Consider the following 24,063-nt stretch of genomic DNA (forward strand, 5'->3'; position numbering starts at 1 on the left):
TGCCCTGCGATTGGCTGGCAACCAGTTCAGAGAGTACCCCGCCTCCTGCCCGATGACAGCTGGGATAGGCTCCAGCACGCCCGCGACCCTAGTGAGGAAAAGCGGCTCAGAAAATGGATGGATGGATGTATATACGTACACATACATAACATTCCCTCTGTCTCTAATGCAATTATTAAAGCTTTTTATTTCATAATAATAATAATAATAATACATTCAACTTATATAGCAAGACATTCAGACGCTTTCCACTAATCAGATACAGAATACAGAAAAGTCACACCCGGCCGGCGAGAGCCTAGCTGGACGTAAGGGGACACGGCAGGATGTACGGTAGCTGAGCTCACTGCACAACGCACAACCGAAGCCGGGTGTTCGAGAATTTGCTGAGAGAGAGACAGGTAGGTGATAATTTAGATTATTATTATTTTAAATCTCCCCACCTTTCCTAGTTTTCAATACGTGACAACAGCGCATAGTCCTTCGGTGAATGTGTTGAGTGAACGTGAATCTCAGGGATGGATTATTAACTAAATGAGGAAGCACTTGAATAATTTTGTGAAAACGAACTGAACGATTCGGCAAACAAATCTTTTGAACGAATCTTTTTAAAGAACTGATTCAAAGGATTCAGTACACTCAAATGAACTGCCGTCACCATCACTAAAGGGCAGGGCAGGCAAGTCTTTTGTAGTCTTTGCGTTGAGAGTTGATACCTGTTACAAGGCTACATTGCAACTTATCCTTCCCTTCTTTTGGATTAAGTGAAGTGATTAAGTGATGCCGCACATCCCTCCACTTGAAGGTTAACTGTAACGAATGTAATGTAATGTAATGTAATGAATCCCCCATCTCCCTGTACCACTCCAAAGGAAACCCACCTGGGCCCGAAGTTTTTCCTAATTTTAGATGAGTTACGGCTTCCCTTACAGTATTTCATTCTCTTTAATCTCCTCTTACTCTGTTCAACAGTCAATTTTGGAAGAATTTAGGAATTTTTTTAATATATCCCCATTTTTGTTGTCCACTTGAGGTTGAGACTATAGTTTTTGAAAGTACAACTCTAAACTCTTTTGTATATCTTGTAATTTATGGTACATTACATTAGTCATAGGGTTTTTGATTTTATGGATCGATTTCTCCATTTGCTGCTTTTTCAGCCCATATGTCAATAATTTACTGGCTTTCCCTCCCCATTCATAATATTTCTGTTTTGTAAATATTAACTTCTTTTGTATATTTCTTGTCTATATTTCATTCTTTTTTCTTAAGTGCTTCCTTAACTCTCTCACCATTTGTGTCCTTGTGCTTCTGTTCTTGTCATGGGTGTGTGTTCCGGTTGTTGTTTTCCCCCCCGTCTCATACACACCTGCTCCTGGGAGCATCTTCACCACCTGTCCCTCGTTCAACCTATTTACCCCTTGCATTTAACTTCATGTCTCATTCTTTCGAGTCGCCAGTTCGTTGTACCTTGTCGTCGCATTCCTTGTTTCCACGTCACAGACTCACAGTAAGACTATACCTTGTTCCGATTATCGACCTCGCCTTTTTGCCTCATGTTTTTGGATACTGTTGCCTTTTTGGGATTGCCTGCCTGTGTACCGACCTCTGCCCGTATATTAAACCTCTCTTTTTGAAACTGTCCATTTGTTTTGGAGTCGTGCATTTTCGGGTCCTATCCTCTGTTCCGTTCATGACAGAACAAACTGGCCATAATATGGACCCAGCAGACTCAGACCCGGTGCGCAAAGCCCTTCAAGCGCAGGGTCAACGCCTCTCGAAGCAGGATGAGCAGCTTGCTGCTCTCCACCTTCATCTAGAGGGGCTGTCAGGACAATATGATGAGGCAGGTGGCCTCGCAGTTTGAAGTTCTTATGAAAATGATTCAAGAGAAGGAACCAGTTGGCACAACACCCGATACCGCAAGGGTACCAACGTTTCCATGTGAAGCAGTCACCATACAGCCGTTCATAACTCAGTGCGAACTCCACTTTGAGCTGTAGGCAGCTGCCTTACCCACCCACCGGGCAAAAATCGCTTTTGTCATTTCCCACCTGACTGCTCGTGCGGAGGCGTGGACTACTGGTGAATGGAGCCGCAATTCCGCCACGAGTCATTCGTGGGCTTTTTTCAGTTTTCCACGGCAGATCGCGAGGCAGCTTGCTCCCTTGTCACCTTACAACAAGGCAAGCGCAGTGTGTCAGGCTGAGGGAAGGGCGGTGCTTTTACTGCGGGCAGTTGGGTCATTCCGTGAGCAACTGTCACATCAAGGTTGCCGGTGCCGGTAGCAAGGGCACGGGAGCGGTGAGTCTAAATTTCCTTAAGGAAGACCCTACCCGGGTTCTTCCTAAAGTGACACTATGCTCTCCTGATCAAGAAATTCAAACACCTGTATTAATTGACTCTGGTTATGACGCAAACTTACTCAACTCCCTCCTCGTTAGATGGATGCACCTTAGAACCTTACGTATAAAACACCACCGCAACACCTATGCTGGAGATGGCAGTTTTAAGGGCATGATCCCTCACTGCACCCATTTGACATTTCCTGATTCCCACTCGGAACGCATTAGTTTTCATGTTTTTGATGCCATGAATCATGACCTTATTTTAGGGAACCCATGGTTGAAATTACATAACCCCCACATTAACTGGTCCTCTGGGCAGGTTATGTGATGGGGCAGAAATTGCACCCAGAACTGTTTCAAGCCTCCATGCGATGTTCAGGGCTATGTTTCAAATGACAATTCACAGACCCCATCTGGGGATCCTGACTTATCTCAGGTGCCCACCTGATACCAGGACATTAAAGGACATTTTTCCAAGTCCAAGGCCAAATCTCTTCCACCCTACTGACCTTATGACTGTGCAGTTGACTTGCTGCCTGGAACCACACCCCCACGAGGGAGGTTATTCTTTCTTTCCGGGCCGGAACACAAGGCTATGAAGGAGTACGTGGAAGAATCACTGGCAGCCGGGGTTATTCGCCCATCTTCATCCCCTGCGGGAGGCGGATTTTTCTTTGTGGACAAGAAAAACAAGTCTCTGCAACCCTGTATCGATTACCGGGGTCTCAACGACATAACCGTGAAAAACAGGTACCCTCTGTCATGGGTGTGTTTTCCAGTTTTTGTCTTCCCTCTGTTTCATACACACCTGCTCCTGAGAGCATCTTCGCACCACCTGTGCCTAATGATATTTCAGTTTTTCTTTAAGGGAGTCTGAATACTTTACGTACCCACTGTAGTTCATGAACAAGTTCTCTATGTATTTTTTACTCAATAAAATGAAACTGGCAGTCATTTCCAATAATATCAATCCGTTTTGTAGCAATCAGTAAATAACGAATTGCCCCTGGGAACGCCCCTTTTACAGCACCAAAATTGATATTGCCGCCGTGTCTTGGTGTGATGTCAGTGACAGAACTGGAGACCAAATTCGCTGCATAGCCTGTGTGGCAGTATTTTTTCATATCTACAGACCCTTTCCAAGACATTTGAATATCATGGAAAAGTTTATTTCCATAATTCCATTCAAAAGGTTAAACTTTCATAGATTATAGATTCAGGGCCCCCAATGTAAACAATTTCAAGAATTTGTTTATTTTTACATAATTTGGGGTTCCAGCTAATAAAACCCACGCAATCAGGAATTCAAAATATTTGATGAAATCACCATTTACTTCTCATTTTTTTGCAGAAAAAAAAGAAATTAGGGTCACATTAAATCAATCAAAATGTTACTTTCAAAACGATATGTTAATCGTCAATACTTCGTTGCTTTGCTTTAATCACTGCCTCGATGCGCCGTGGCATTGAGGCAATCAGCCTGTGGCATTGCCTGGGAGTTATGGAAGCCCAGATTTCCTTGATGCTTACTGTCAGTTCTTCTTTGTTTTTGGGTCTGGTGCCCCTCATTTTTCTCTTGATAATACCCCATAGATTCTCAATGGGGCTTAGAGCCGGCGTGTTGGCTGACCAGTCAAGCACTGTGATGGCATGGGCATCAAGCCAGGTTTGGTGCTTCTGGCGGTATCGGCAGGCACCAGGTCCTGGAAGATGAAATCTGCATCTCCCTACAGATCCTCAGCAGAAGGAATCATGAAGTTATGGTAGACTGTTGCAGTGACCTTGGATTTAAGAAAGCATTTTACAACCACCTGCACTGGACATAGCAGCTATGGCTTGTGATAGAAATTACTGGCTGCACGCTTAGACAACACTGCATACACATTTTGTTAAATACATCAGATTACAGATACAAAATTAACAAAACTTCACTTCAGTTATGCATTTAAGTGACAAGAAAATAAAGTGATAGACAGTATGGAGACTGGACACTGGAAACTACATCGTTAATAATAGATTAATAGATCGCAATTTTATCGTAGAAATACACACAGACTTGAACCTTGAGAGGCTTTTCTTGTAGCACTATGTCTGCCATATTGGATGTGGCAGATCCGCTGGTAAACTAATGCAAATAAATGGACTGAACTTCATGAAGTGACAACCTACAAAGTTAATGCTTCACATTCACCCATTTACACACACATATTTTGAGAAACAGATTGGCAAGAATAACAACATATGTAGTTTTTAAGTCTGATGATTACACATTTACTCCCACATACAGTATATTTCCATATCATCACAGTAACAGTGTTAGATATATTAGTAGCTGTAAACACTCATGCAAACGTTCAAAAATAAATAATAATGTATTCTAAATAGCAATAATAATAATTTATTTCATACTCTTCAGTTGTCTTACATGAAATGTATTCTTTTTGTCCATTAACTTTTTAGTGTTGTAAATGTTCTTTTTTTTGTGTTATGATCAGTGGAAAAAAAACATCACTCCAATATATGTTGACTGAGCAAGATTGTATGACTTGAATTACGACTTGCTTGAACCAAGTAATGACTTGACTCAAATCTGGTGACTCGATTTTTTTGTTAGGTTTTTTTTTTCTTCCCCACAGTAACTTGAGACTTGCACATATGTGACTTACTCCCACCTCTGACCAATGCTATAGATTTGTAAACCAACCAAGAACAAGTACTAGAATAAGGAAATGTGCTAGTCTTCTGTTGCTGATATCAGCAGGCTCATGCAGGATTTGACCTAAATGTGGGTGGGCCAAAATCTGGATGAAAATCAAATATGTCATCAGAAAACAAGCCTAAAATTACTACTGAGTTTATTTCGGGGTGAATTATTTTTCCACTGACAGCAGGGGTAACTCCAGAGTGGAAGATAAACCAACCTCTCTCAAGAAAATTGGTAACTGAGCCCAAGCCGTGTGTCAAGGCGTTGCCTAACAACAAACTCCATTCCAATAAAGTTGGGAGATTGTGTTAAAAAAAAAAAATACAATGGTTTGCGAATCCTTTTCAACTTATATTTAATTGAATACACTACAAAGACAAGATAATGTTCAAACTGATGTATTTTTTTTGGTTTGTTTGTTTTTTGTGTGTGCAAATTTTCTCGCATTTTAAACTTGATGCCTGCAACCCTTTCCAAAAAAAAAAAAAAAGAACAGAGGCAACAAAAGACTGGGAAAATAGAGTGCTATTAAAAAACAAAACAAAAAAACACCAGTTAGGAACATTCCACAGGTGACAAGGTTAATTGGTGACAGCAGAGTGTCATAATTGGGTATAAAAGTAGCATCCCCGAAAGGCTTAGTTGTTTTGCAAATCATTGTGTTCTGTTTTTATGTTTTACACAACGTCCCAACTTCATTGGAATTGTGGTTTGTACAGTGTGTTGAGGTCAGAACCTCTCAACCTCACAACAGTTCAGGCCCCTTCCCTGCCAGACAGCTGACATTCCACATCCCTAGAGCCAGCTTCTCTAGCCAGGGATCAGACCACCTTCATCCGCCGCAGCTGCACCCTTGGTGCCAATTACAGGTGCAGAGCCCATGGGACATGGGATCAATGTTCACTATTCGGGTTGTGCCCAGCTGGGCACCAGGTGCCCACCATCGAGCCTTCGCTCCAGAGGGGTGTCCTTGTGACCTGCGCCAGGGTGAGGGGGGAAAAAAAGATCCATATATTGTTGTCAAGGTCCTGAGCTATGCTTTGTCTGGTACCTCACCTGAACCTATTTGTCCTGGGTGACCGTACCAGACATAAAGCCCGTGACAACTTAGCTTCTTGGCTCGTTGAGACACACAAAGGACTCTACCATGATAAGTTGATGGCTCAACTTTTGTATATGCACTAAACATTTGTATGCACTAAATGTGCTGTACATAATCAAAAACATTTTAAAAATAAAGAGAAAAATATAAAGCACCTTAAAAACTGAGTTTTCTCTTCGTTTTTAAAAAAACTAATTAAAAACAACATACAGTGAAGGATAGATTTAAAAGTGGAAATGCTCTAAAAAGCATGAGGAAAAAAGTTTTTAACCTGTACTTAAAGATGGTGACACTTGGGGGTGACTTAAAATCTATTGGACACTTATTCCATTTGCCTGTAGCATAGCAGCTAAAAGCTTCTTCATCATATTTGCTTTGGACTCGGAGCTTCTTTATCTGATCTGAGTCGGCAGATCTCGGGGCCCTACTGAGAATATATTCCATTACCATGTATTTAATGTATTTAGGACCGAAACCATTTAGTGATTTATAGACCAGTAGCAGAACTACTGTAAGTCTATTCTAAAGCTGACTTGGAGCCAGTGTAGAGCCTTTAGAATTGGAGTAATATATTCTGACCAAGGCTGCCCTTTGTCACCGATTCTGTTCACAAGTTTTATGGACAGAATTTCAAGGCGCAGCCGAGGCGTAGAGGGGTTCCGGTTTGGTGGCCTCAGTATTGCATCACTGCTTTTTGCAGATGATGTGGTTCTGTTGGCTACATCAAGCCGGGATCTCCAACTCTCACTTGAGCAGTTCGCAGCCGAGTGTGAAGTGGCTGGGATGAGAATCAGCACCTCCAAATCGGAGACCATGGTCCTCAGTCGGAAAAGGGTGGCGCCCTCTCCAGGTCGGGGATGAGATCCTGCCCCAAGTGGAGGAGTTCAAGTATCTTGGGGTTTTGTTCATAAGTGAGGGAAGAATGGAACGGGAGATCGACAGGTGGATTGGTGCAGCGTCTGCAGTGATGCGGACTTTGTATCGGTCCGTTGTGGTAAAGAAGGAGCTAAGCCGAAAGGCGAAGCTTTCAATTTACCGGTCGATCTACGTTCCTACCCTCACCTATGGTCACGAGCTGTCGGCCGAAATGAGTTTCCTCCACAGGGTGTCCGGGCTCTCCCTTAGAGATAGGGTGAGAAGCTCGGTCTTCCGGGAGGATCTCAGAGTAGAGTCGCTGCTCCTCCACATCGAGAGGAGCCAGATGAGGTAGCTGGAGCATCTGATTTAGATGCCTCCCAGACGCCTCCTTGGTGAGGTATTCTGGGCATGTCCCACCGGGAGGAGACTCCGGGGATGACCCAGGACACGCTGGAGAGACTATGTCCTTCGGCTGGCCTGGGAACGCCTTGGGATCCCCCAGAAGAGCTGGATGAAGTGGCTGGGGAGAGGGAAATCTGGGCGTCCCTGCTAAAGCTACTGCCCCCGCGACCCGGTAGAAAATGGATGGATGGATGTTCTGACCTCTTTGGTCTGGTCAGAACCCAAGCTGCAGCACTCTAAATGACCTGCAATTTTTTAGTGAGCTGCAGTGTAATATGTGTGGTGAATGTAAAACCAATACTGTTTGGTTGATTGTTGGATGTATGCTTTTGTGTAGCGTAAACACCAGGAGATTCGAGCCATGCACAGCCAGCTGAAGAAGATTGAAGACTTGGGTGCAGCTATGGCGGAAGCACAAATCTTGGACACAAAATACACCGAGCACAACACAGTGGGTCTGGCCCAGAAATGGGACCAATAGGACCAGCTGGGAATGAGGATGCAGCATAACTTGGAGCAACAGATACAAGCAAGGTACAACACAATACTATCTAAATCTGTGATTCAATACAGTTAAATTATCAAGCATATATTTCAGGCACTTTTTTACTGGAGTAGGCTTTGGACCACACTGTTCTCCCCGTGCTTGCATGGATGTTCCCACATTCCATAAACATGCTTTAAAGGTAGGTTCATTGAAGATTCTAAATTGTCCATAGGTGTGAATGTGAAATGGTTGTTTGTCCATATGTGCCCTGCGATTTGCTGGCAACCAGGCCAGGGTGTACCCCAATTCTCGCCCAAAGTCGGCTTGGATAGGCTCCCCCACTACCCTAGTGAGGATGAGCGGTATAGAAAATGAATGAAAGAAAACATTACAAGTGTTGCCTAATTACTGCTCTTGTAGCTACATTTAGAAAATTTCCAAACCGTCGAACGACTATTTTTTCAAAATACTTCAATTCCAAGTTTAAAAAAAAAAAGACGTGCAGAAAACTCTGTTTTCCGTATGACAAGAAAAAAAAGCACCTTCAAGGGTCTGGGGACCCCTGTTTCAGAACAACTGCTGTAAGTTATAAGTTTTTGTGTATACTTTCAGGAACACTACTGGGGTGACAGAGGAGGCTTTGAAGGAGTTCAGCATGATGTTCAAGTATGTAGGTTTGAACTGACTTCTGTTTGTTATTATCAGATCTAACGACACACATTCTCATCTACACTTGTTTCTCAAGACACTTTGACAAGGAGAAGTCTGGACGTCTAAACCACCAGGAGTTCAAGTCATGCCTCCATTCATTAAGTTCCGACCTACCATTGGTTGAAGAGGGTTAACCTGATCCTGAATTTGAGGCAATACTCGACACTGGATCCAAACAGGTTTGTCACTGGTGGAGACATTAGTGTTTACATGCATGTCAAGCAACCCGTTTCCTAATCATCTTATTTCTCAAGTGTTTAGTAGTAGACTCTGTCATATTTTACAAAATGTTATGCTTTGTATTACTGAACATTACATCTGTTGTGTTGAGATAGAAGGGATGGCTTAGCGCCAAAAAAGAAAATATTAAATCTCAATGTATTGTCAATATTGGCAAGAAAAGCTCGTCATACTAATGCTATGATATTTGGATATACAGTAAACCCTCATTTATCGTGGGGGTTCCGTTCCAGACCCCCCTGCTTTTCTTTTATGCAATTCAATGCCAATATGTGATACTTGAGGGAGGTGCAGGTATTTTATTTGTCCACTTGAGGTCACCACACATACTACACAAGCACATGCCTTTTGAAGGCACACGTGCTAAATAAATAACATTAAATAACGTGAACAACTGCCCATGCGGACATCGTGTGAATAGGCGATTTCCGCCTTAAACATTGGCACCGTTCCTCACACTGACGGAATTAAACCTCGCAAATTTTCGTGCAAATCGAAATGAAATGTCAACTGAAGCCGCAAAAATGTACTTACATTCAATGATTCTTAGTCATTTTAACTATTGCATAACCAGTTGGTCCCAGGCTGGTCAGAATGCAAAAAAAACATTGAAAGTTTTGTACAAACAAGTAATCAAAGTGATGAATAAAAAACCAAGGCACTATCATCACTGTGCAATTTAAAAAAAATACAGTCTTTTAAACTGGGACAGTCTTCAAATATTTGAAGATTTAAATTTGATTTATAAAGTACTGCATGATTTGGCTCCAGCTCCTCTGGCTGAGTTCATCAGCCAAAGAAACAGCTCTGAGCGTGTCACTCGAGGCTCTGTCAGAGGTGACTGTCTCATTCCTCTGCGCAGGAGCACTTTCAGTAAGTCAGCCTGGTCAGTGAGGAGCGCTGGTGAGTGGAACTCAGTATATGAGGAGCTTAAACTGCTTACAACATACAAGGCCTTCACAAAAAAACTGAAAATGTGGCTAGTTAACACCTATAGCTGCCAACACTAAAAGACAAGTATGTTATGATGTTTTTTTTTTGTTATGATCAAATGATTTGTGGTTTTATTCTCTCTTAATAGTATAGTAAGTCTTTGATTATGTATCCTGTATTATATTGTCTTGTAGATGTATTTTACTGCTTTTTTACATCATGGCCAGGTACAGATGAAAACTAGCCTTCTGGCTAATTCTGGCTTTTTTAACATGTGTACTTCATGTGTTTTATGAAATTGCATTGTCGCCTTTCAAATAAACTGATTAATAATAATAATAATAATTGTTATATGAGTTTGTCCATTAGGACTAGATCAGACTACAGGATTTTAGCTCGATATTGGCTTTATTAGCTATCGCAGGCGATTTCCTAGATCGGGCCCGACATATCAACAACACTTTATTTATTTACTTTATTTCAGCTGTGGCTGCTTTTTAAAGTGCTCAAAGTTAAGAGGCCTTGGATAAACTAGGAAATGTGTTCGTCATCAGTATTGGTCTACAGTGGTTAGGAAAATTACGCAAACACAGCAGTTACTACTACCACATGGCCTTATAAAATGTTTTATGGTTCTTTGTTGTTCCTGTTAAAAGGTGAAGTTGTTTCTTAAAAAATATGAAAGATTTGAGATATTTCAAATAAAATTTTATTTATAGAGCACTTTTCAGACATAAGAAATGTAACAGTGCTTCACAGAGAAAACAAACATTTAAGTAAAATAGCAGGACTCTTTATCAGTCTGCACGGGTTCAGCAGCAGCCCGTTGTTGAAGCGTAATTGTGTCTGAGACGCTGGGGACACCGGAGGTGGACGGTGGACGACTCCTCCTCTGTGACACCAGTGATGCCGGGACGAATCCCTGAACATGTAGCGTAGTTACATGTAGCTCCTCCGCCTGTTTTGGCCACATTTTGGCGGTGGACAGCTGTCCTCCGCGTCACGTCCACCTTAATGTCCAAATTCGACTCCATCTCGGTTTCTTCTCTAAGTATCTTAATTATGCGTGCGCGCCATAATCATGGGCAGACTCCCCTTTCTATTCAAAATGGTTCCCAATTTTGAAACTATCTCAAGCAGAGATTAAATACAAGAATGAACTTGTTTCAGTCTGGGGTCTGGCAGATCAAATAATACTGTCCAACACAACACTATGTCATCTGTTCTTTGTCACATGATTCATATATTTCATGCTTGTAACCCTGTGGCACAGTGCTCGTGAACAGAGTCATCGAAAAACCTGCAGAATCTATCTATTAATGACACAGAAATCAAGGCGGACACTCAGGGTAGTCATGCAGACTGGTACAAGTTTGTACCGGAGTGGCATTTCCTTAATTTTATTGTTCATTCTATAATACTCGGGTTACAGTCACAAGGAGTCCATCTTGCAGTGTTTTCGGTCACCGCTGGGGGATGTCTGTGTTCCATCAATGAGAAATGACCACTCCTTTTAAAAGGTGATGAGAGGGAGATTGTTCTTTGCTGAACAGTCATCAATCATCTTTCCTCCCCCAGCCGAGCCGTGAGCTCAAAAGGAGACAACGCAGACCTTCTTGGGGCAATCTGTTGTCTGTCACCACAGGGAAGTCTTTGTTCTTAGATTCTGTAATAAGAATGAACTTTATTATCCATGTGAGTCAAAACAGACATCCTGCTGAATTGTGGGATTAGCACAGGAATGTTGGTGGTTGAGCTGAGTAGTAGTTGGCCTGAGAGTCGATATCCGTTATATGGTTGTGCAGCTTAAGATGGCAAAGAGCGGATAAATTGCATTTTTTATTTGTCCATCCATCCATCCATTTTCTACCGTTTATCCGAGGTCGGGTCGTGGGGGCAGTAGCTTTAGCAGGGACGCCCAGACTTCCCTCTCCACAGCCACTTTATCCAGCTCTTCCGGGGGGATCCCGAGGCGTTCACAGGCCAGCCGAAGGATGTAGCTTGTCTTGGGTCGTCCCCGGGGTCTCCTCCTGGTGGGACGTGCCCGGAACACTTCACCAGGGAGGCGTCCGGGAGGCATCCGAATCAGAAACCCCAGCCACAACATCTGGCTTCTCTCAATGTGGAGGAGCAGCGGCTCTACTCTGAGCTCCTCCCGGATGACCGGGCTTCTCACCCTATCTCTAAGGGAGAGAGGAAACTCATTTTGGCCGCTTGTATCCAGGATCTTGTTCTTTCGGTCACGACCCACAGCTAGTGACCATAGGTGAGGGTAGGAACGTAGATCGACCGGTAAATTGAGAGCTTCGCCTTTCGGCTTAGCTCCTTCTTTACCACAAGGGACCGATAGAAAGTCTGCATCACTGCAGACGCTGCACCGATCCGCCTGTCGATCTCTCGTTCCATTCTTCCCTCACTCGTGAACAAGACCCCAAGATACTTGAACTCCTCCACTTGGGGCAGAATCTCATCCCCGACTTGGAGAGGGCACGCCACCCTTTTCCGACTGAGGACCATGGTCTCGGATTTGGAGGTGCTCATTCTCATTCCAGCCGCTTCACACTCTGCTGTGAACTGCCCCAGTGAGAGTTGGATATCACGGCTTGATGAAGCCAACAGAACCACATCATCTGCAAAAAGCAGAGATGCAATCCTGAGGCCAGTATTATGAACAGAATCAGTGACAAAGGCCAGCCTTGGCGGAGTCCAAACCTCACCGGAAACGAGTCCGACTTACTGCCGGCAATGCGGAGCAAACTCTGACACCGGTCATACAGGGACTGAACAGCCCTTATCAGGGGGTTCAGGACTCCCGAGGGACACGGTCGAACACCTTCTCCAACTCCACAAAACACATATAGACTGGTTGGGTGAACTCCCATGCACCGTCAAGGACCTTGCCGAGGGTGTAGAGCTGGTCCACTGTTCCACGGCCAGGACGAAAACCACAATGCTCTTCCTGAATCTGAGATACGACTTCTTGACGGACCCTCCTCTCCAGCACCCCTGAATAGACCTTACCGGTGAGGGTGATGAGTGTGATCCCCCTGTAGTTGGAACACACCCTCCGGTCCCCTTTCCTAAAAAGGGGGACCACCACCCCAGATTGCAAATCCAGAGGCACTGTTGCTGATGTTGCAGAGGCGTGTCAATCAGGACAGCCCCACAACATCCACAGCCTTTAGGAACTCCGTGCGAATCTCATCCACCCCTGGGGCCTTGCCACAGAGAAGCTTTTTAACCACCTTGGTGACCTCAACCCCAGAGATAGGAGAGCCCGCCTCAGAGAACCCACACTCTGCTTCCTCATGGGAAGGCGTGTCGGTGGCATTGAGGAGGTCTTCGAAGTATTCTCCCCACCGACTCACAATGTCCCGAGTCGAGATCAGCAGCGCCCCAACCCCACTATATGCAGTGTTGACGGTGCACTGCTTCCCCCTCCTGAGACGCCGAATGGTGGACCAGAATTTCCTCGAAGCCGTCCGGAAGTCTTTTTCCATGGCCTCACCGAACTCCTCCCATGCCGAGGTTTTGCTTCAGCGACCACCAAAGCTGCATTCCGTTTGGCCAGTCGGTACCCATCAGCTGCCTCAGGAGTCCTACAGGCCAAAAAAGCCCGATAGGACTCCTTCTTCAGTTTGACGGCATCCCTCACCGTTGGTGTCCACCAACGGGTTCGGGGATTACCGCCACGACAGGTCCAGCTCCGGTCGGCCGCCTCAGCAATGGAGACGCGAAACATGGTCCACTCGGACTCGATGTCCAATAACAGAACACCGCTCGGGTTCTGATTGAGGAGGGGGGGGGGGGGGGGGGGCGTTCCTCCCAATCACGTCCTTCCAGGTCTCACTGTCATTGCCTATGTGAGCATTGAAGTCCCCCAGCAGAATAATGGAGTCCCCAGCGGGACCGCTCTCCATCACCCCCTCCAAGGACTCCAAAAAGGGTGGGTACTTTGAACTGCTGTTTGGTGCATAGGCACAAACAACAGTCAGGACCCGTCCCCCCACCCAAAGGCGTGTATTCAGAACTTGCCCAGCTGTTAATTTCGGATACAGAAAATGAGGACTTTGATGGATTTGTGGATGAGGATTGATAAAAAAAATAACGTGAGTACATTGTTAAATACTTCAATAATGTACAACCGAACTTATTTTTGCTCCCGCTGCCTTTTTAAGATAGCGTATGTTTTACGATGCCTGTGCCCAATAACACGGTGCGCCTTATGGATGTGTTAAATACAGAAATAGACCCCGTAACTGACACTGCACCTTTTAATAAGGTGCGCATTATGGTTGTGAAAATACGGTAGGTACTTTATAGCATTTAACCTTTATTTCTGTCCAAGGGCAGGTCACCTACTTAATACCAATTACTTCAAGTGTGTCCCCACCATGTTCCGACGAGCCACTGATCACCAACCGACTCAGACCTCAGCCAAACAGCCTCCTTGATGGCTTCTCGTCGTGTCCACTTTGTCCCCCACTGAAACAGACTTTCATCATAAGACATAGGATAATTCAGCTTCTTTTTTTCCCCCCTCAGCTTTCACAGTCTCCACTGCAAAGTCCTTTCATTGGCTCCCTTTCTGTCATGAGAAACATCATTCGTATAGATGTAGTCATCAGGTTGAAGAGTCTCTCTGATTCAATCATGACAAATATTAACAGCCGCGACCCTCTTCCTGGCTGCACAGTATTGCTTTAGTCTCTGTTACTGTCGAGGGTGTTCTTCCCTAGCATGGCCAAGCCGAAACAGGCGACAGACCAGCCGCTGTAACAGAATATGAGATGGGACACACTTTACTCAAAAAGTAACTCTACGCTTGCCCACAAATTATTGAAATCAACCTGAATTAGGAGACAGAATGCAAATAAACCTTCTCAAAATGTACTTGCTAGACAGATGGAAAAATCCTCTTTGTCCTCCCTGCTCTAATGCTGAATCTGGGGAGACAATCAAACAGATTAATCCTCATACCAAATTAGTCATTTACAAAGACAAGTACCCCACATAATTTCCCTTATACATGATGCAAATTAGGCGCTGTCCCATGGCGTATGTAGCTGGGCATTGTAAACACCCTAACTCCCTCTATACTCATCTATTGTATTTTTCCCTTCATACAAAACTGGCAAGTCACTATGCTAAGTAGCGAATCAATTTAACACCTCTGGCACATCTTCCCTCTTCTGTGAATGGAAAGGATTGCATTCACTATACTGTATTAATATTCACTATACTGTATCAACTTAATATTGTAAGGATGTCTATAGTTGACTTGTGTCCCTTGAGTAATTTTCTTAATCCGGTTTGCCACAAACAAGAACTTCTATGTACATCTACTTACTATAATTACAGACTCTCTTTATATTCCCAAATGTAATCACGAAGGTGCTTTTATATTACAAATATGCTCTGCCCTCATTACTTCACTTTATTATCCCTAATTACAGTCGTCCGGCCGCTTACTTGTGTGCCATTCCTTAAAAACGAAAAATTACTACATCTGACATGCAAGTTAACAAATCTTTCATTACTTTGCAACATATGTCAAAGCTCTTCTTCTAGGAACAATCAAGACTAGAGCCACCGTATGAGTTAATGTGCTTCTCACGATCCACTATCATTTCAAGTGCTCTCTCAGCAATACATTTCAAATCCCCGATCCAACATGCATTAACAAATCATTTCTCAAGATCTCCCTACTAACTGAGCTCACCGCAAAGCCCTTTACCCACTTTGTAACGTCATTGTCATCACACGAGTCAAATATTGAACTTGCATTATTTTTAATGTCAATACCTTTGGCACTACACTAAAGTAATTCTGTAACTCTGACTATTGTCAGAATCAGAATCAGAATCATCTTTATTTCCCAAGTGTGTCCAAAACACACAAGGAATTTGTCTCTGGTAGTCGGAGCCGCTCTAGTACGACAACAGACAGTCAATTTACAGACCACTTTGGAGACATAAAGACATTGACAAAAAAACAGTCACTGAGCAGTAAAGGGTTGCTAGTTATCTGGTAATGCCGGTACATTTTTTAAATTTTATTTATTTATTTTTTGACAATTGTGCAAAAAGATGCAGTCCTCTAGCACTTAGAGCAGTTCGAATGACTAATATTGCAATAGTCCGGTGCAATGACCATTGTGCAAAGGGCGCCGAGACTTCAAGCGAGTGTATGCGGTTTAAAGTGACGAGTAGTGCGATAATCTGGGACAACGGTTGTGCAAATGTTGGAGATACTCCTCAATCAGTGTGCAAATGGGGCAGATGCTACTCTGGCATGAGTGGCCAGTATATGCAAATAGTGCAGCATGGCGAGACAACTACAGTGAGTACACGAGTAATGTATAATTGGCCCCACAGAAATGTGACAACGAACTCAAGTAAAAAAATTGCCAGCATGTTGTAATGTAATGTAATGTTGTAGGTTAGGTGTTTAAGAAGTTGATCGCAAGAGGGAAGAAGCTGTTGGAATGTCTACTAGTTCTAGTTTGCATTGATCGGTAGCGCCTACCTGAGGGAAGGAGCTGGAAGAGCTGGTGACCGGGGTGCGGAGGGTCCGAGAGGATTTTGCACGCTCTTGTCTTAGTTCTGGCAGTGTGCAAGTCCTCAATGGTGGGTAGGGGGGGTACCGACAATCCTTTCAGCAGTTTTGATTGTCCGTTGCAGTCGGAGTTTGTCCTTTTTTGTAGCAGCACCAAACCAGACTGTGATGGAAGAACACACGACTGATTCGATGACCGCTGTGTAGAACTGTCTCAGCAGCTCCGGTGGCAGGCCGTGCTATCTCAGAAGCCGCAGGAAGTACATCCTCTGCTGGGCCTTTTTGAGGACGGAGTTGATATAATGGGTACCCTTTAAAGCGCTTTATAGATATTCACATATATATTAATGTAATAATATTTATTATAGCTCTAGGGTTTTCTTTGTATTGTGTACACAATTAATAAGTTGTATCACACAGAATATCATTCACACTTAGTCCACGTTTTTTTTTTTTTTTTCCAAATCTCCTGCGAGCCTCTTTGTTCCCAAATCAAGCTCCCATTATTTGTTACTTATTTTCTCACAACTTGATGACACTCGGCCTCAGATTAGTGTAAATGAACAACACCACCGGATCCACTTCGGCCCTGCCTTAAATATGTATTCTGCTGCCTTATCCTCTCACCAAGCGCCGTTGTGATTACTTAATGCCCGTGTCAGCTAGCTCTGGCGGCCTCACATGGACCGCTGACGTCACTTCTCTCACAAACCATGCTTTCACTCTCATTCTGCTAAATGGTCACCTGGCCAGGTTGTATTCAATCGGTAACTAAAGACTATGGGTGACGTATCTTGCTAATATACGGCCTGACTGACATCATGCGGTTATGCACGCTCAAACATTCGCATGAATGCATCCGTTCTGAAGCCAAGCGCACGACCCCTGTCGAGCATCCTACCGGTAACACTTTGCACAATATGGTGCCAAGTGTATTTTTTACCTTATTTGTCACAGAAGGGTGGAACTCGCAGGAGGTCTCAGATGTTGCAAGAAGTGGCCCTGGATGACAGCTGACAAACTGAAAACAAGTCAGGCTATTGACAACACCAGCAAGAGTACATGCGTTACCCCCTTTCGGGTGGTGCTTATCACCAAGAACAAGATGGAGCGTGGGCACAGCAGCAACATCTAGAAGTGTCTACGCAAAATCTATAAATGTAAGGGCCCAGAGGGAGGGGCTCTTTTTCCTCTGTCCACTCCGTGGACGAGAGGTTCGGTGGCAGGGAAAAATGGCCTGGAATTCCGTGTGTGTGTGTGTGTGACTTTTTAATGGTACTGAGCTCTGGAACATAAAATATGGATCAAATTGCAACGAGTGTGTTACCTTTCATTGGAAAAACAACGAACACGCAGCAGGGGTTGTGGCGATAGTTGTTAAATAAGGGTAAGGGATTGACGCAAACTTCCAACAAATCAGTGACGTCCCGACGTGATTTTCCAGTGAAAAGGCGTGTCCTGGGATCTGGTCGTCTAGCTACTCTTCTCTACGCCATTAATAACTCCGGCCGACCAATGAAAGGTAAGGAAAGCCTGTTTATTCAAATTCTCCTTATTTAGTGCTCAGCGAAATTGGTGTATTGTGGAATGAGGAGTTTGGCCGAACTTTGTTAAAAGTAATCCAGAGTTCAATATAGATTGTATTTATTCGTTAGTAGAAATCGCGATAGGATCGCGTACGGATCTGGTATCCGTTGAGTCGGGGACTTGCTGTCTGGGACACAATATTTGGGAGGTTTATTGTAGGCCAACAATAACCTCAGAGGTCTGGGACCTCGTGCCAGCGTCACAACCGGGCAGTGGGCTAGCCATCTACCAGGAGTCGGTCCCAATAGGAGATGCTTACTGTGCGCAGTACTGTGCCTCCGTGGAGAGTGGTAGCGACAACCCCACACATATACTTAGTACATGTGGATCAATTCTGGGCTCCTCTGATGCTGGACAATACATTGCGCCGCGGTATTACGGCGGTGATATCAGTTCTGTGCCTCCGTGGAGAGTGGTAGGGACAACCCCACATGTATACTTAGTACGTATGGGTCGATTCTGGGCTTCTCTGACACTGGACAATACTTCGTACCGCGGTATCGGGGTGGCGACAATAAACCGCCGGATCAACCAGAAGTACAAAAATAGTCTTTAAAAAATAAAAAAAAAATAAAAAAATTTAATCGGCGAGAACAAACCGCAGGATAAATAAAATAATAATATAAATGTATTGTTGATTGGTCATGATATTGTTACAATTGAGTTTGTGTGGAAAGGCGAAAAGATGAGGGTTAGTTTTGAGAAAGTGGGGGATGATAAAATTATGGTGGGAGAACAAATCAAAGTAATGTGGCCGTATTTTGAGGAAAATATCTCCGGAGATGAGAAAAAAAAAAGTCAAAGGCCATTCAAAAGAAGAAAGGATGTTGGAAAAATGGCAGGACACTGGCTTCTTTCCTAAAAATGATGTGAGAATTAATATATTACAGGTTTTGGTCCGAATTTGTGATGCTTTTGAGGCACGAGAGCAAGAATTGCGGAAAAAATTTAAAAAGAACAAAATTGCATTTAAAAATCGAGGTTTACAAGCTCGCGCTGATAAAATGGCAAACTATCAGACTAGATTTTATCAGCTGGCGGCCGCCACTAAACTACAAAAAAAAGTTCAAAAAGAGAACGAGCCGAAGGCGAAAAACGTCTTATGAGGCTGGCGTAACCCCTATGTTCAAGGGGTTCAGGTACCGGTCGCAGAGATAATCATAGGGTCCGTAGCGTTTTATATTGTGTGTGATCAACCTGTGGTTAGTGGGCCCGCTCTGGGCCCTAATCATGTGTCCTCCAGTGTGGCTGCTTACTCAGGGTCGGGGCCGGGTGGCCTTGGGAACACGACTGAATTGACTACACAGGATTGACTACACAACTTAGTGGCTTTCTGAGACGAAAGAAGAACACGCAGCCTGCCAAAGGGGTCAACTGCAGCATGTAATTTGGTGAGAAAAGAATTAGATAAGGAGCGAGCGCACAGCGATTGAAGTCAGGAGGGTTTCGGGGAAGCTTATCAGTTATTAGAGGAGGCATCTTGCCAGGATGGTAACGATGAGGGGCCAAATATGGCAAATATGGAAGTGACGGGCCTAGAAAGCAGCAATGAGCAGCGAAAACAGGCAACAGATGGCGAGAAAGAGGAAGAGGACTGCTCCGAGGAGGAGAGGGGGTCTGGTAAGGCTAAGAATAAGAGCAGAAACAAGAAGTTCCAGGGGCCTTTGATGGTGAGTTCTGCTGATTCATGCCAACTAATCTACACTCCATTTTCTATTTCTGACCATTTATGTTTAAGTGAGAAACTATCTCCCACTACTGGGGGAGGTGTAATTTTTATGCAACGATTTACAGACCTTACGGAAGGAATACCACTTGCTCTGGGAGACTTTAGAGCAATTGTGGGAACTAAACTCACCTACCAGGAGCTGCAAACACTGGAGGGGATCGCCTGTATGACAGCCTGTCGCGATAATCTTCCCTTGGATGGTGAACTTTTTGGTGAGATCGGAGTTGCCGTGCACGAAATAAGGAGAAACAAGGGGCGGTGAACAAGGTGAGGCGCAGTATTACCATGACAGACCAATCAGCGAGGGCGTGGACAAGGAGCGAGAGGTAGGAGTGGAGTGAGGCCGGGGGTGTTGGATGGGTTGTGTTATAACTGCGGGATGTGAGGTCACTGGCCGAGGGACTGCCCCTGCCCACCATGGCCAGGGTGTGCTCCTGTAACTTTGAGATGGATAAATCCTCGCCACATTGCCTCAGCTTGCTTCGGCAGAACGCATTCACCCGCCAACCTGGCCAACTCCGCAGCCTGCACCAGCCACCAAATGCCTACCTGGCACCTGCCAGTACCCCGCTCGCCAATAGGGGTGCCTGGAAGCCTCAATGTGCAGGATTTGGCAGACCCCTGCATTTTGGTGTCTGTTGATGGACATCATCTCTCCATGATGGGAGACAATGGCGCTCGCTATTCTATGCTCAGCGAATTGCCTCCTCGTGTTCCAGTGAGCGACAGGAGGGTCACCCTGGTCGGCTTCTGCCATTGACAAAACCTACACCCGTGCAGGTGGGAAAACGGACACAGACTCATTCATTTATCTACTCCCCCAACTGTCCAGTGAACCATGCTAATTAAGTGTGGAGCCAGCATCTTTTGTGGGCCAGAGGGGCTCCAAGTGATCTTCCTGGATGGGACTGAAATTGACTGTGATTATGTATCAGGGGCACCACGTTATGCTTTTCACTGCCCCCACGGCAGATCAAGATCAATATGCTGACATCTATTGGGAAGCCCTGAACCCTGAGTCTCCCTCCTACCGTGGTGTGCACACCCTTTATCAACTTTTGTCTCCATGGCTTAGTAGCCTGCACCCTTACACTCCGCCAATTTACTCCTTGCTTTGCACATTGTATTATGATAGGTCTCATGACCTAGTCTGTCAAGACCACTTTTCAGCTCAAATTGAAGGTCACGTGATCATTATTTTCTGACTATTTGTATGTCACTTCAACTGGCATTGCCTCACATTTGTCTTACGCAGGAGCAGGGGGACACGCCGGTACAACACATCACATTGGCAATAGGAGCTCATCACCAGGCTAAAGATTTGGGTCCCCAAATTTCCGAGTGCGTAAAAGCCACTGATTGGGTCCAAACCGCCATTTCTTATGTCAAATTCTCATCCGCCATGTTAGCATATCGTATTTCAGCACATGTTACAAATTATTCCATTTTAGAAAATCACCAAATTTCATTAGGTTACGTTAGGGAGCGGATGGATAACCCGACGCCGAAAGACTTCTTGCGCAGTTCCCTGAGGCACTGTGGACTCAGGGCCCAACAGATGTTTGCTTCTGCTCCACTGTGCCTCCCATTACCTTTTCTTCTCCTCCCCAAATCCCATCTGGCAGAATCGGTATCGACGCGGTCCGGACGCCATCCAGGACACCATCGCGGGTTTGAAATAGTTGGGGGTCTCGGAGCCCTCGTCGTCCTCCTGGAATACTCCGATTTTGCCTGTGGAAAAGGTGGAGGGGAAGTATTGCATGGCACACGATCTCAGACATTAATTAAATTGTTACAACACCTACTATTCCGGTCCCAAATCCTTTTACTGCTTTAAGCGCAATTGATCACACCCATAATTTTTTTTACTGTTATTGATTTAGCGAACACTTTCTTTTGCTTGCCATTGGCTGTGGAACTTTGTGACATTTTTACATTTACTTACTGATTTACTGGGGAATAGCTTCGTTACACACGTTTACCTCAAGGCTTTCTCCTGTCCCCTGGTATTTTTAATAAAGAACTTAAAGCATTGCTGTCATCTCTTGCCCTGCCAGAGGGTGTCGTCCTCATCCAGTATGTAGATAGTTTGTTCCTGGCAGCACCCACAGATGTGGACTGTTTGAAAGCTACATACTTGTTGCGACGCCTTCTCGGCTGTGGGTTTAAGGTGTCCAGGGACAATATTCAATGTTGTCGTCCCACAATGATTTTTCTGGGCCGAGTGGTCTCACGGGTAGGTACAGCTGTTTCTCCAGCTCACCGGGAGTAAATTTTATCCCATCCAAAACTGCACACTGTGAAGGACATGCTGTCCTTTTTAGGTTTGACTGGCTACAGCCGAAATTACGGAGCTGACTATGGGGAGTTGACTGCCCCCTTGAGGGCTATGATTGCTGTTCACGCCATGTGCAACTTGTCGGCCATTTTGGATTGGACTACCGAGGCGGAGAGTGCTTCCATTGTGTTAAAACAATCACTTGCCTCGGCAGCGGACTTACGCAGACCTGATAATTCTAAACGGTTTAATTTTGATGTTTCTGAAAAATCGACCACTATGTGTGGTGTGCTTTTTCAGAAGGGGGATGGTGACATGTCCTGATGTACATAAGCGTACAGTTGGGCCAGATTGAAAAAACGACACCCACCATTTACGAGATATGTGGCTGGATATCACAATCAATATGCAGTAAGAGAGTGAGACTTTGTGTGAATCAATACCAATATATGTATCATATCATATATTGTTTGTTCAGTAATTTCATGTGCAAATGTGCACATGTGCTGTTAAAAATTAGTTTGTGAAGTTAATTGGGACATGGGTTTCTTAAAGCCCAAATAAACATGGTTAGGTTATGTCAGACAAACAAATCATGCGAGTGCCTGACAAGGAAAAGCTGGAAGTCACTCCTTTAGTGAGATGGACTGTAAACTACAAGATAATTTGATGCATGCTAATAGTTGGAGAGGGGGTTGCTAATTGATTGTGTAGACTAAGCTCATATAAATTCATGGTTTGTGTTTTCAGCTTTTTATGGCAAGCTACTGAGTGACAATAAGTAGCAAATTTGAGTTTCTATTTTGAACTTACTGTGGATATGTGCCCTTAATATACATAGCAAATAAATTTATTTTATTTTCCTTTTTTTGTTTCACTCTGTCAATCTGCCTGTAAACCTTTACAAGGCAGGAGGATAACTGCACTTTCATTCAAAAAAGTTCCCACGTCAGTTTGTATGGTGTGATGAGTCAGTTGAGCCTTTCAAGATTTCCAGATGGATGTGGAAATGTATGTACATTTAAAAAGATTTCTAAATAGGTTGTTTTATAAAAGGTACACACAGTTTATAGATCTACTGTAATCTCTAAATGGCAACTGTAAATGAAAACTGATTCATCATGTTGAAATTGCACACATTTTTATGACATTTGAGATTGCTCATTTGATTTCAAACAAGATTAGCAACAAAATTATAAATAAATGTGAATATTTTCCCAAATGTAGTTGTAATTATGTGCACCTAAAAAAATTGGTAAAAAAAAAAGTTGTATTGACGTTATTTATAGTCTTATAAAGCCACGGATATGCTGGTCAACTTGAGCTCAAACTGAGTTGGCTGTGGCCCGCGAACTAAAATGAGTTTGACACCCCTGCAAGTCAGTATGTCTGCTCTCTCATGGAAAGCAAGACATTATGGTGATTAGATTTTGTGTTTCTGAAATTGGCTTTCCATTGTTACAAATATTGCATCTACATATTCCTTCTGACGTCAACATGCATTATAAAAGCCGTTTAAACAAGTATTTAAAAAAATTCCCTCATACCCATTCCATCATCCATCCATCCATTTTCTACCGCTTATCCGAGGTCGGGTCGCTGGGGCAGTAGCTTTAGCATGGACGCCCAGACTTCCCTCTCCCCAGCCACTTCATCCATCTCTTCCGGGGGGATCCCGAGGCGTTCCCAGGCCAGCCGAAGGATGTAGTCTCTCCAGCGTGTCCTGGGTCGCCCCCTGGTCTCCTCCCGGTGGGACGTGCCCGGAACACCTCACCAGGTAGGCATCCGGGAGGCATCGGAATCAGATGCCCCAGCCACCTCATCTGGCTCCTCTCGATGTGAATGAGCAGCGGCTCTACTCTTGTGATCCTCCCGGATGACCGAGCTTCTCACCCTATCTCTAAGGGAGAGCCCGGACACCCTGCGGAGGAAACTCATTTCGGCCGCCTGTATCCGGGATCTTGTTCTTTCGGTCACGACCCACAGCTCGTGACCATAGGTGAGGGTAGGAACGTAGATCGACCGGCAAATCGAGAGCTTCGCGTTTCGGCTTAGCTCCCTCTCTACCCTCACCGGAAACGAGTCCGAATTACTGCCGGATATGCGGACCAAACTCTGACTCCGGT

General features: G+C 44.4%; 2 long non-coding RNA genes across 2 annotated transcripts in view; one reads left to right on the top strand and one right to left on the bottom strand.

Moving 5' to 3' along the window:
* The first annotated feature begins 299 nt into the window (after positions 1-299).
* LOC133465278 (uncharacterized) overlaps positions 300-24,063 on the top strand; it is a 32,741-nt gene continuing 8,977 nt past the window's right edge. Inside the window, exons 1-4 of the long non-coding RNA XR_009784586.1 lie at positions 300-401; positions 7,752-7,948; positions 8,514-8,567; positions 8,647-8,791. This is a non-coding gene — a long non-coding RNA (uncharacterized LOC133465278). The remainder of the gene's footprint in view (positions 402-7,751; positions 7,949-8,513; positions 8,568-8,646; positions 8,792-24,063) is intronic.
* LOC133464987 (uncharacterized) lies at positions 10,577-16,560 on the bottom strand. The gene is made up of 3 exons (XR_009784522.1): positions 16,314-16,560; positions 14,179-14,270; positions 10,577-11,451 (listed from the first exon to the last, which is right to left on the bottom strand). It is a non-coding gene; the product is annotated as an uncharacterized LOC133464987 (long non-coding RNA).

The sequence above is a fragment of the Phyllopteryx taeniolatus genome, chromosome 15 (genome assembly GCF_024500385.1).
Source record: "Phyllopteryx taeniolatus isolate TA_2022b chromosome 15, UOR_Ptae_1.2, whole genome shotgun sequence".
NCBI classification, from domain to species: Eukaryota; Metazoa; Chordata; class Actinopteri; order Syngnathiformes; family Syngnathidae; genus Phyllopteryx; species Phyllopteryx taeniolatus.